The sequence below is a fragment of the Dipodomys merriami genome, unplaced genomic scaffold (genome assembly GCF_024711535.1).
Source record: "Dipodomys merriami isolate MVZ:Mamm:240054 unplaced genomic scaffold, mDipMer1.0.p SCAF_292, whole genome shotgun sequence".
NCBI classification, from domain to species: Eukaryota; Metazoa; Chordata; class Mammalia; order Rodentia; family Heteromyidae; genus Dipodomys; species Dipodomys merriami.
In genome coordinates this window covers 965,911-976,813 of record NW_027204404.1, presented here as the reverse complement: position 1 = coordinate 976,813, position 10,903 = coordinate 965,911, and the positions used below count along the sequence as shown (strand labels likewise).

The window sequence follows — 10,903 nt, the reverse complement described above, 5'->3', positions numbered from 1 at the left end:
CTGGTGGCTCATGCCTGTAATCCTAGCTACTCAGGAGGCTGAGATCTGAGGATCGCGGTTCAAAGCCAGCCCGGGCAGGAGAGACCGTGAGACTCCTATCTTCAATAAAAACCACCAAAAAACCGGAAGTGGCGCTGTAGCTCAAGTGGTAGCGTGCTCGCCTTGAGCTGAAGAGCTGAGGGACAGCGCCCAGGCCCAGAGTTCAAGCCCCACGACCGACAAAAAAAAAAAAAATGCAGATACAATCTAGTTCAACAGATACAGTCTATTCAACATCAACAATTACATATTATTGGGCTAAGAACAGCAAAGAAGAATTTTACAAACCAGAAATTATTAAGTTTAGGGAGAAGGGTAGGAACATCTCTAGCTGCTTTACTAGCTTTGACCTATTCCTTCATTGTACAAGAAAGTGTGATTCAAATAATTTCAATCATATCTGTTACTAGAATTATCAATGATTTAGATTATTGTCTGTAATTTGGTCAAAGCTATGTCTCTTTATGTAGGCTACTAAAAATGTATTTACTAATTTCAAGTAAATACATAAATTCTACATCCATCTTTTTAAAAATAAAATTTTGATTGTTCTGTAAATTGATCAGAGCATGGATTTTGTGGCTAGCTAGGTCATTGCACATCTGTCTCTCACTTCTCTCTCTTTCATGGTTCTCAGAGATAATATGATTGTTCCATAATTATCCTAATTTATTCTGCTTTTCTACTTTTGGTTTCATCATTTCACTTTTTGCTCTGCCATTTCCCAAATCATTTATATAGAAGGCATTATTTCCTATTTTCTAATTCCTAGAATAAGCTGCACATGAAGAAATCATTGGTCCTCATTTTCAGTCTGTGCCTTTGAATACGAAGGAACATCTTTCCTCTGCACTCCATCAATTCCCTACTCTCCAGTTAGAATAATTTCGAATAGTAAAATTTGAAAAAGAGAAAATGAATCGTGGTGAAAAAAACATATGCAGAAAATTCACCAGATATTTCTGACCAGTTCAACCAATGTGAACTATTAGGGAAATACATGGACACCTCATTCACACCGGCACTCAAAGTCTCTGGTTAGGCAATTCTTAGGAAGATGAGGAATAAGATGAAAAAGTAAGGAATGGTATCAATTGCAAGAAAAAAATGGAGAAGGATCCAAGCAAATTTCTTCATTGGACTGCCGCAAATATTCGGCTTACTACAGTGCAGAGACTACTTTCCAAAAAGGCCACTCATGTGAATATTAGTGATGATTAGTGTACCCCTCTTTATCTGGAAGCCTACAGTGGACACTTAGACATTGTCCATGAGTTGGTGGCTCAAGCGGCACATGCTATAACTGTAGATGGCTGGACACTCCTGCACAGTGCATATATGTAGAATAATACCAGAGTGGCTTCTTTCTTACTTCATCATGATACAGATACCAATGCCCAAACTAAAGGCCTCTTGACCCCCTTATATCTTGCTGCTGATAATTGAGATAGCAAAAATATGCTGGGTCTCCTTCTGAGAAACATTATATAAAACCAGGCCTGAAGTACAATTTAGATTTGATTTAGTACAATGTAGATTTGCATTTGATATTGCCAAAAGTATAAGTATGTATCACTACCTCTATGAAGTTGTGGAAGGCTGTACAAATTGTTCTCCTAAGTCCTAATGGTTGAGTTAAGTTTCTTAAATTTCAAAAATGCAAGTCCATCCTTTGTGTCCATACAAAATATTTTCACAATCCAAATAAGAGCAATAACTTTTTTTTGTCTGTCATGGTTCTTGAACTTTGAGCCTGGGCGCTGTCCCTGTGCTCAGCTCAAGGTGAGCACTCTACCGCGTAGGCCACAGCTCCACTTCCAGTTTTCTAGTAGTTTATTGAAGATAAGAGTCTCACAGTCTTTTCTTCCCAGGCTGGCTTTGAACCGTGATCCTCAGATCTCAGCCTACTGAGTAGCTAGGATTACAGGTGTGAGCCACCAGCTCCTGGCAACACAAATATCTTACTGGAAAAATTCATGGATTCAGCGGAATACTTCCAACTGAATTGCCTGTATTGGATGGCAAATTTTATAGAAGCGTTTTTGTATACATGTATGATTCCTGCAGTGTTTGTGATTTTTTAATCAGAAATAATTTTAGTTTATCTGTTGAAATGAGTAGTACAGAAACTAAAGTATTTCTGGTGCTTTTCTGAAAAAGTATATATTAAAATATCCTATATTCTATGTTTGTATAATGTTCATAATTTATTTTATTCTCTCCTAGATATACTTGAATTTTACATTATTTAAAATATATAGGTTCAATAATATGTCCTTTCAGATTGCATTCCATATAGAAACAGCTTGAGATTCCTTTTTTCCCTAGGTCCTAATATTATTTTCTCTGGGATAAAATGACAATGTTGTCTAATTTCAAAAGTTTTGTAAAGTTTATGCTATGTAAACGCCTTTCTTTCTAAGGTGAAGATTTAATACACTGATGTCAAACTAAATTTAATTATATGAATTACATGTATTTTTACACTTGTAATTTTGTAATCCACATTTTAATAACTGTTTTTCATTTCTTGCATCTGAAGAAAGAAAAATATGGAATACTTCACAAACTTTCATATCATCCTTGTGCAAGTGCTATGTTAACCTCTGTATTGTAATTTGTGTATACATACTGCTGAAGCATGTCGTATCCTCTAAATTTAAGTAGTTAATGATGCAATCTTTACACAGGCTTATATCTATGAGTGCCTACTTATAACAAGGAAACCTTATTGTTCCTAACAATGCTATTGATCTTATTTCCCTAAAATTCTGTGAATAGTGGGAAAAAATTATATTGTTCAGTCGATTAATCACATTTGAAAATTTTTTTGTTGATGACTATTTTAAATATTTTTCACTTGGATTTTGATAGTACTTTCAATTATTTCTAGCTACATCCAAAAGTGCTGGCTTTTTCAAGTACTTATTTATCCAACTGAATTAGCTTTGTGGTGCTAATGGATTCAAAGTAAGCCTTGCTTAAGAGCTACTTCTAAACTTCTGCAGCTGACATTATCACAAATGAGGTCTAACTGGCACAAATGACTACCTAACCTTGACCCTTCTTCCATGTAGGAACAGACTAACCAGACTATGTTAGTCTGACAGCATAGATTGTTGTAGATGAACAAAACTAATCATAGTTTTTTTTGTTTTGTTTTGTTTTGTTTTTTTTTTTTGGGTCCAGTCGTGGGGCCTGAACTCTGGGCCTGGGCGCTGTCCCTCAGCTCTTCAGCTCAAGGCTAGCGCTCTACCACTTGAGCCCCAGTGCCACTTCCGGCTTTTTTCTTTTTGCTTATGTGGTGCTGAGGAATAGAACCCAGGGCCTCAGGCGTGCAAGGCAAGCGTTCTACCACTGAGCCACCTTCCCAGCCCCAAAACTAATCATAGTTTTAAGGGATCGTAGAGAGATGAACAGTTCAGATAGAACTGTTCAGACTAGAAGGTATTTTATCAAAATACAATTGGTTATTATACCTACCATTTCAAAAGTACCTAAAGCCAAGAAGGTGAAAAAATTGTTGATATGCATGATAACTTAATGTCCTGGCCCGTCTACCATCCAACCAGGCAGGAACTTACACTACTCCCTTTCTATCACTAATTATTCTCATAGTCGCAGGAGAAGTCCATATGTTTCTCCTCATTATTAGGCCTTAAATTGGTAATGTTTTAATCACAGTGTTTCCTCTTGCCTCCAGGCTGTAAATCTACAAATGGTAAAGCTTTAGGTCTAACTCTATCAAACACTTATGTAGAGATAATTGAATAATACTTTAAAACAGAGTTTCCTTTGATGCAGTAACCACAACTGAACAATGCAAAACATGTGACTTTTTATTATATTATATATAGTTATATATTTTATATTTATATGTGCTGATTTTGTATTTCACACAGTGAAACTTACTAAAATTAAATGGTAATTTGACAAATAAATTGATATTTATTTATTCAGTAAATAGAATTTGAATATACGTAATTAGGTTTAAAATATATATTAGAATATAAAAAGTATCAATGCAATGTCTTTGGTATAAACTTGTGATACATTGTAACTGTTCTTGGTCTTCTGAATTCACATGGCAAAAAATGTTGTTTTCGTCTAATCTATAAGGTATTTTACTCTGATGCTCTGTTTATTGTTTTAACTAACTGGTCCCAAACTGTTTTTCTCTATATTTCTGAAGCATTCCAACTGATTATGCCCAAATTTGCTGATAAGATGTCTAAAAATATTATTCTTCTGCAGGTCCCATGTGTCACAGGATCCCAGTTCCCAGTTACCTCTATCATCACATAACAGGGGCAAGACTTCTCACCAAGGACCATGCAACATGCCAACACAAAGTAATTGAAGAACCATCTCAATTTCTCATTTCTTATATTTCAGGGCCCCAATTCCTTGAGATGCAAGAATTAGCAGTAAGTAATTACGAAATGGAAAGCAACTTAAAATGAAGGATGAGCTCACAAAATGTGAGAGAAAGTACTATAATTCAAACATTCATCTTACAGATGAACAGCCCATATGAGTGAACAAGTTCACAAAGTGCCATAAAATTATTTTTTATTCCCCTCCCCTATGATTAATGAAAGATTTTAGTCCAGTATAAGTGGGCCAAAAAATAGTTCCTGAAAGGATAGATCCATAATTGGTCTACCAAGGCCCGGAAAACTTGGCTTAGAGGTCAAATGTAATTCAGAAAAACATTGAGAAATCCTTAGTGCTTCAAAACACTGGGCCTTCAGTACAACATGGTTCTGCTGAATGAAAATGTCACTCTCAAACCAATGCTAATCTACATTTAATCTCATGAAAGTGTATTCCTTTTCAAATAAACTTTTTAAAATCACATTAGCCAAAATAACATTTGACAAGTAGTTGATACTTAGTGACATTACAAGTTTTTCAAGTGTAGGGCACAAGTTACAATAGAGTTGAATTATTTACCCAGCACTAATGCCAAACTCGTTCAACCATTCATTAAAGTGTAAAAATAGAACCACACACAACTTGTGTTGTTCAGTAGGGGCCTTCCAGAAATGCATTAAATAGATCAGCCTCCCAAATTTCCAACCCAAACTTTAGCTAATAAAGTAAATTTCATCATTTAATAAGGTACATTTTAAAAAGTCACAAATAGTTGCCTTATCATATGTTATTTTATGTTTTCCCTATCTGTCTAAAATATTAAGAAATGTTATTTTATGCTTACCCTAACTCTCTAACATAGTAAGAAATATGACTTTATGTCTTGAATATGGGTACTCATCAGAGATATGCCAAAAATAAAATCTGTCTTCTATTTCAATCATATTCCTCTATAAGAATAAATTTTAGTTTTCTTCTTTTTTGAAAACTTATAGGTAGTATAAAATATTATCCCATGTAAAATAAAACAATCACACCATTGTGCAAAGCCATTTTTAAAAATTGGTAGTTAGGAATACATTCTAAGCCATTTTTAACGTTCTTTTTGACTAAAGATTACTCTCCCAAATGGATGAAATAAAATCATGTTTAGGTGCTTCATGTCTCCAGTCTTGCAAATTGTTACTGCAGATGAATGAATTATGGAAATATAAGCTGACATCAGTTCAAGCATATGCAGGATTGAAACTCCATGGAATGTATATAAACCTTTCAAAGTATTAACAGATAGTTTAACAGAATGACTATCCGGAATTTGAAATCAGAGAGGAATTATAGTAAAGGCATAGAAATAATTAAAAATGAACAAGGGGCAAGTACAGCTAGAATACTCAATGTACACACGTGATAAAGGAAGTGGTAAATTGAAACTAAATCTTGGAGAAAGGGTTGCTTGAGAATGATGGAAGGAGTGACTCTGATCTAGGAGTATAGGACAATTAGATGGACATGTTTAATTGTAACATACTTGCACAACCTTTTCAAATTCAGTTAAAAAAACAACAAAAAACAAAAACAAACAAAAATCACAACCAAACAGCAGTCTCTAGGGAGTATGAATATGACCTCTCAAAATTTTAGGCAGTTAATGAAGGGCAGTCTTGGGAAAAGCAAACAAAGCTATTCAAAGAGGGAAGTTTGGGATAGGGGAGAATTTTTAACAGATTTAAATAGATTGTCTAAGGTTATGAATGACCTATATCTGCTGCAAATAGTATTTTTCTTCTAGGAGTTCTCTGTCTGAACTGGATAATCCAGTCCTGATACATATTTGAAAGCTTGTGAAGATAGAATGGAAGAAACAAGAACAAGAACCCAATACTCCACTGGAGAGAAAACAATCCTCTATCTTTTCTCTAATCTCTCTTCACTACCCTTTCTTCATACTTTTAAGTCAATTGATTTTGAATTATATTTTTCCTTGTTTCTTCTGGCAAAATAATTGGTCAAAGTAATTCATTAAATATTATTTGCCATTATTTTCAAGGAAATCGAAGTGTCAATCCAAAAATTCATATGGAACAATAAAAGACCCCGAATAGCAAAAATGATACTCAACAGAAAGAACACTGCTGGATGAATATTAATGCCAAATTTCGAACTCTCCTATAAAGCCATAGTAATCAAAACAGCTTGGTACTGGCACAAGAACAGTCCTCAGGACCAATGGAATGGAATTGAAAACCCAGAAATGAACCTACAGACCTATAGCCATCTAATCTTCGATAAGGGAGCTAAAAAAAATAGAATAGAAGAAAGACAGGCTCTTCAGTAAATGGTGCTGGCAAAATTGTTTAACTACTTGTAGAAAACTAAAGCTAGATCTTTATATATCACCCTGCACCAGAATCAACTCCAAATGGATCAAAGACCTCGGAGTCAAATCAGACACTGAAAACATTACAGGATGGAATAGGAGAAACCTTAGAACTCCTTGGCACAGGCCCAAATTTTCTTAATCGAGACCCAGAAACACAACAAATCAAAGAAAGGTTGGACACATGGGATTGCATGAAATTCCAGTTTTCTGCATGGCAAAAGACATATCTAGAAAGATCAAGAGAAAGCCAACAGATTGGGAGAAGATTTTCACTAGCCCATACAACGGAAAAGGGTCTCATATCTAAAATATACCTGGAATTCAAAAAAACAAATAAATCCCCCAACAACAAATCCTCAAAGAAACAAATGCCCAATAAATAAGTGGGCTAAAAACTTAAAGAGAAACTTCTCTGAAGAGGAAAGAAGGATGGCCAATAGACACATGAAGAAATGCTAAAATTCCCTAGCCATAAAAGAAATGTAAATCAAAACAACATTGAGATACCACCTCACCCCAGTTAGAATGGCAAAAATCAAGAACTCTAATAACAACAGATGCTGGAGGGGATGTGGACAGAAGGGAACTTTACTGCATTGTTGTTGGGAGTGTGAACTTGTTCAACCACTTTGGAAAGTAGTATGGAGGTTCCTCTAAAGACTGTACATAGAGCTCCCCTATTACCCAGCAATTCCACTTCCGGGCCTTTACCCAAATGTTCACAAACAAGACCACACTACAGCTACCAGCACGACTATGTTTATTACAGCTTTATTAACTATAGCTAAGATATGGAATCAACCCACATGCCCCTTAGTAGAGCAATGGATCAATAAAATGTGGTATATATACACAATGGAATTCTATGTCTCCATCAGAAAGAATGACATTGCCATATTTTTTAGGAAATGGAAAGACTTGGGAAAAATTATACTAAGTGAAGTAAGCCAGGCCCAAAGAAACATAGGTCCCATGGTTTCGGTTATTTGCAATAATAAGTATATGTCTGAGTCAAGCTGAAAAAAAATCAGATAAGTAGTTGTTATGGAAATGATCCCTAAGATATGTATTCAAATGTTTTTTGTTTCCTTTCATGCAATTGTTTATAACACATTTATAAGATTATTTCTTGGTTGCTTTGTTTGTCCCTCCCCCACGGTATAACCTCTGCTTTCACTGTATTTGATATCGGTATAATTTGTGGAGGGGAAGGGAAAAAACAAATTGTTTAAATAGGGATACCTGTGGACCCATTGCAACAATGAGATGTATAAGTCCTTATGTTGAATACGTACTTCACAACTTTAGTGCGAGATGGGGGGTGCGGGGTAGGAGGATTGGGTGGGGGGCAGGGTAGAATGGGAAGAGATGGGAAGGGGAAACAAGTGAGGAGGGTACAATGCTAGATGAAAAACCTACTCATTATCTTGCCCATGTAATTGTAAGCCCTCTGTACAGTATTTTCACAATAAAAAAAGAAAAATAAATATATAAATATTATTTGCAGTTTTCTTCTTTCATGCTGTTTAATTGGCCAAGCCTGTCCATTAAACTTCGGTCTTGAATTTGGTTTCCATGAAACAACATCTATGTTAATGAAGAGAAATCTAATGTAAAACTTTGTCTCCAGAAAATATTCCAAGAAACTGTGGTCACAAATATTTGGCTATAATTTTTCTTTTTCTTTTACCTTGAAAGACTTATTGTGTCTAAAGTGCCCACAAAAATATGTACTCCATAATTTTTGGTTTCAATCAATTCTAACCTCAAAGATACATTTGGCTAAAATGATGCTTAGAGGAAACCGAAAATACTGCACTTTTATCTTTTCTCTTAAGACTTTCCTTAGATACATTCTCAGGAACAGTGAAGTTATTCTATGCAAAGTTATTTCCATAGATTTTTTTTCTCTTGGTCTAGCATTTGTTCACCAAGATGTATGGAGGAGAATAGAGTTAAATCACCCATACCTTGGACGACAGTGTTTGTTGCAAAATGACAATGCTTCTATGTCCTACTTCTATATCCGCCTCTTAGCTCTTGACTGATTTCCAATTAATCACAGCTTCTTGGCTTCAAGTCTAGTGAAGCTGAAGGACTATACGGTCTCTACCACTGCTACATCTTCATGATTTCTCTTTTAAAACTCTTTAAGTTGCCTCATTTGGATGTTGAATTTATTTTCATGTCTTCATTCAAGCTGTTCTGTATTGTAGTGAGCCAAATAGGCTCTGTAAAATCACTGTAGGTGCTAAAATTATTAACACAATTATATGAAAATGTTTTGGCCTTCCTTCACTACTGAAGACAATTCTCTTAACTAGGACTTCTAAGAACACTGTTTTCTTACCTTTTCCATTTGCTCAATTCTTTTCTGAACCCAAAACTTTTTGGCATATGTAATTAGAGAAGTCTTCACCATCTCTTGATAGTAAGGATATTATTTATTGTCAGCCACTTAAAAATATGAAATCATTGGTTTGAAATATCCAATCAGATTTTTTTTCTGTGTTTCAGTGCTTCACGTGCAAAGACATTGTGGAAAGTGTTACAAACAGAAATGTGTAAACCCAACACCTTCTTTCATTGTAGAGGGCATTTTCTCTCTATATATTTTGACCCAAATTATCTTTTTCAGAGAATTAGTTTGATAATTAAAGGTAAATTCACAAATTTTGATGTCTTAAGAAGTTTGAACAAACTGTACTTATGGATAATATATTTATAAGCAATTTAAATTTCATTACACCTCACTAAGTTGTCTCTGAAACACGTGTTACCTCATGTCCAATGGTGTCCTTGTGCTATTTCAATGAAGCCAGAAAACATTCATTTTATCTGGAGCAGCACCATAGATTGTTACTGGAAGTAAGTGGAAGTAACTGTTACTGGATGTGGAAACTGATCCCAGGAGAGGAATTGAACATAGGAATGAAAAAGTTCAGGTTAACTTTTGCTTTCCTTTTTACTGTACAAGAAAAGAATCCAAGGCTTGAAGGAAACTCTGTCCCTGACTTTTCTGAGTGTATTCTTTACTCATATAAAACTTGTCTGTAAACTTCTGGTTGAGAGTATTACAAAAGAAAACAATATGGCATTTGAAGGCCAGCATAGAACAAAAGGAAATAAATTTGTTTTAAAAGTATTCTACTGCAAAGAAACAAAGATATGGAGGTTTTAAAGTGTCTTATGGATGGATGTTTCACCCCTGAGATGATTCTCTTGTTGCAGGAGTCAGTTATCAATTCCTTTAGTTTGGTCCTGAGTTTTCCATAGCAATAAGGATTCCAAAAAAGCAGGATACAGTTGAGTATGGTCAGCAAAAACAGCCTCTTCTCAGATCACTACTCCTTTAAGGAAAGTCCCAAAGAAATACCCAGGGTTTGTTTTCTTTGCTTGTTTGTTTATTTTGTGCTGGTTCTGGGGTTGAAACTCAGAGGTTGGACCCTGTGCCTGAACAGTTATCTTTCTTTCCCACCTGCCTCCAAAGCTAGTACTCTATTGCTTGAGTCAAAACTCCACTTCTGGCTTTTTTGGTGTTTAATTACAGATTAGAGTTTGAAAGACTCTCCTGACTGGGTTGGCTTTGAACTAAGACAGTAAGAAAGCTAAATGATATCAACTGTATGGACTTCACTTTTGAACCAAGAAATATTAGATGAAGTTCATTATAAAGCTAATTAATATTTGAAAATTTTTGCAGCGAATATGTTCAGCGAATTAGCCATAACTTAAATAAGTCAGCAAGAGTAGGTGCACTGAATCATTTGGAAAGATTACTATTGACTTCATCATTCCTTTGGGGGAAACTTAAAGCCATATTTGCACTTTTTGTTGGTTGTGGGGAATGAACACAGATCCTGGGCACTGTGGCTCAGCTCTTCAGCTCAACTTGAGGGTTCTACCACTTTAGCTACAGCACCACTTCCGGGTTTCTGGTGGTTAATTGAAGATAAGTGTTTCATGGACTTTCCTGACCAGACTGGATTTGAACCACAATCCTCTGATCTCAACCTCCTGAGTAGCTAGGATTACAGGCAGGAGCCACCAGCACCAAGCTCATATTTGCATTTATGTGCAGTTAATGTCACTCTGTAGACAAAGAAT

At 35.3% G+C, this 10,903-nt stretch overlaps 1 pseudogene; it reads right to left on the bottom strand.

Annotated features, from left to right (window-relative positions):
- Positions 1-2,585: 2,585 nt before the first annotated feature.
- Positions 2,586-2,682, bottom strand: LOC138839096 (U6 spliceosomal RNA; annotated as a pseudogene).
- Positions 2,683-10,903: the final 8,221 nt, after the last annotated feature.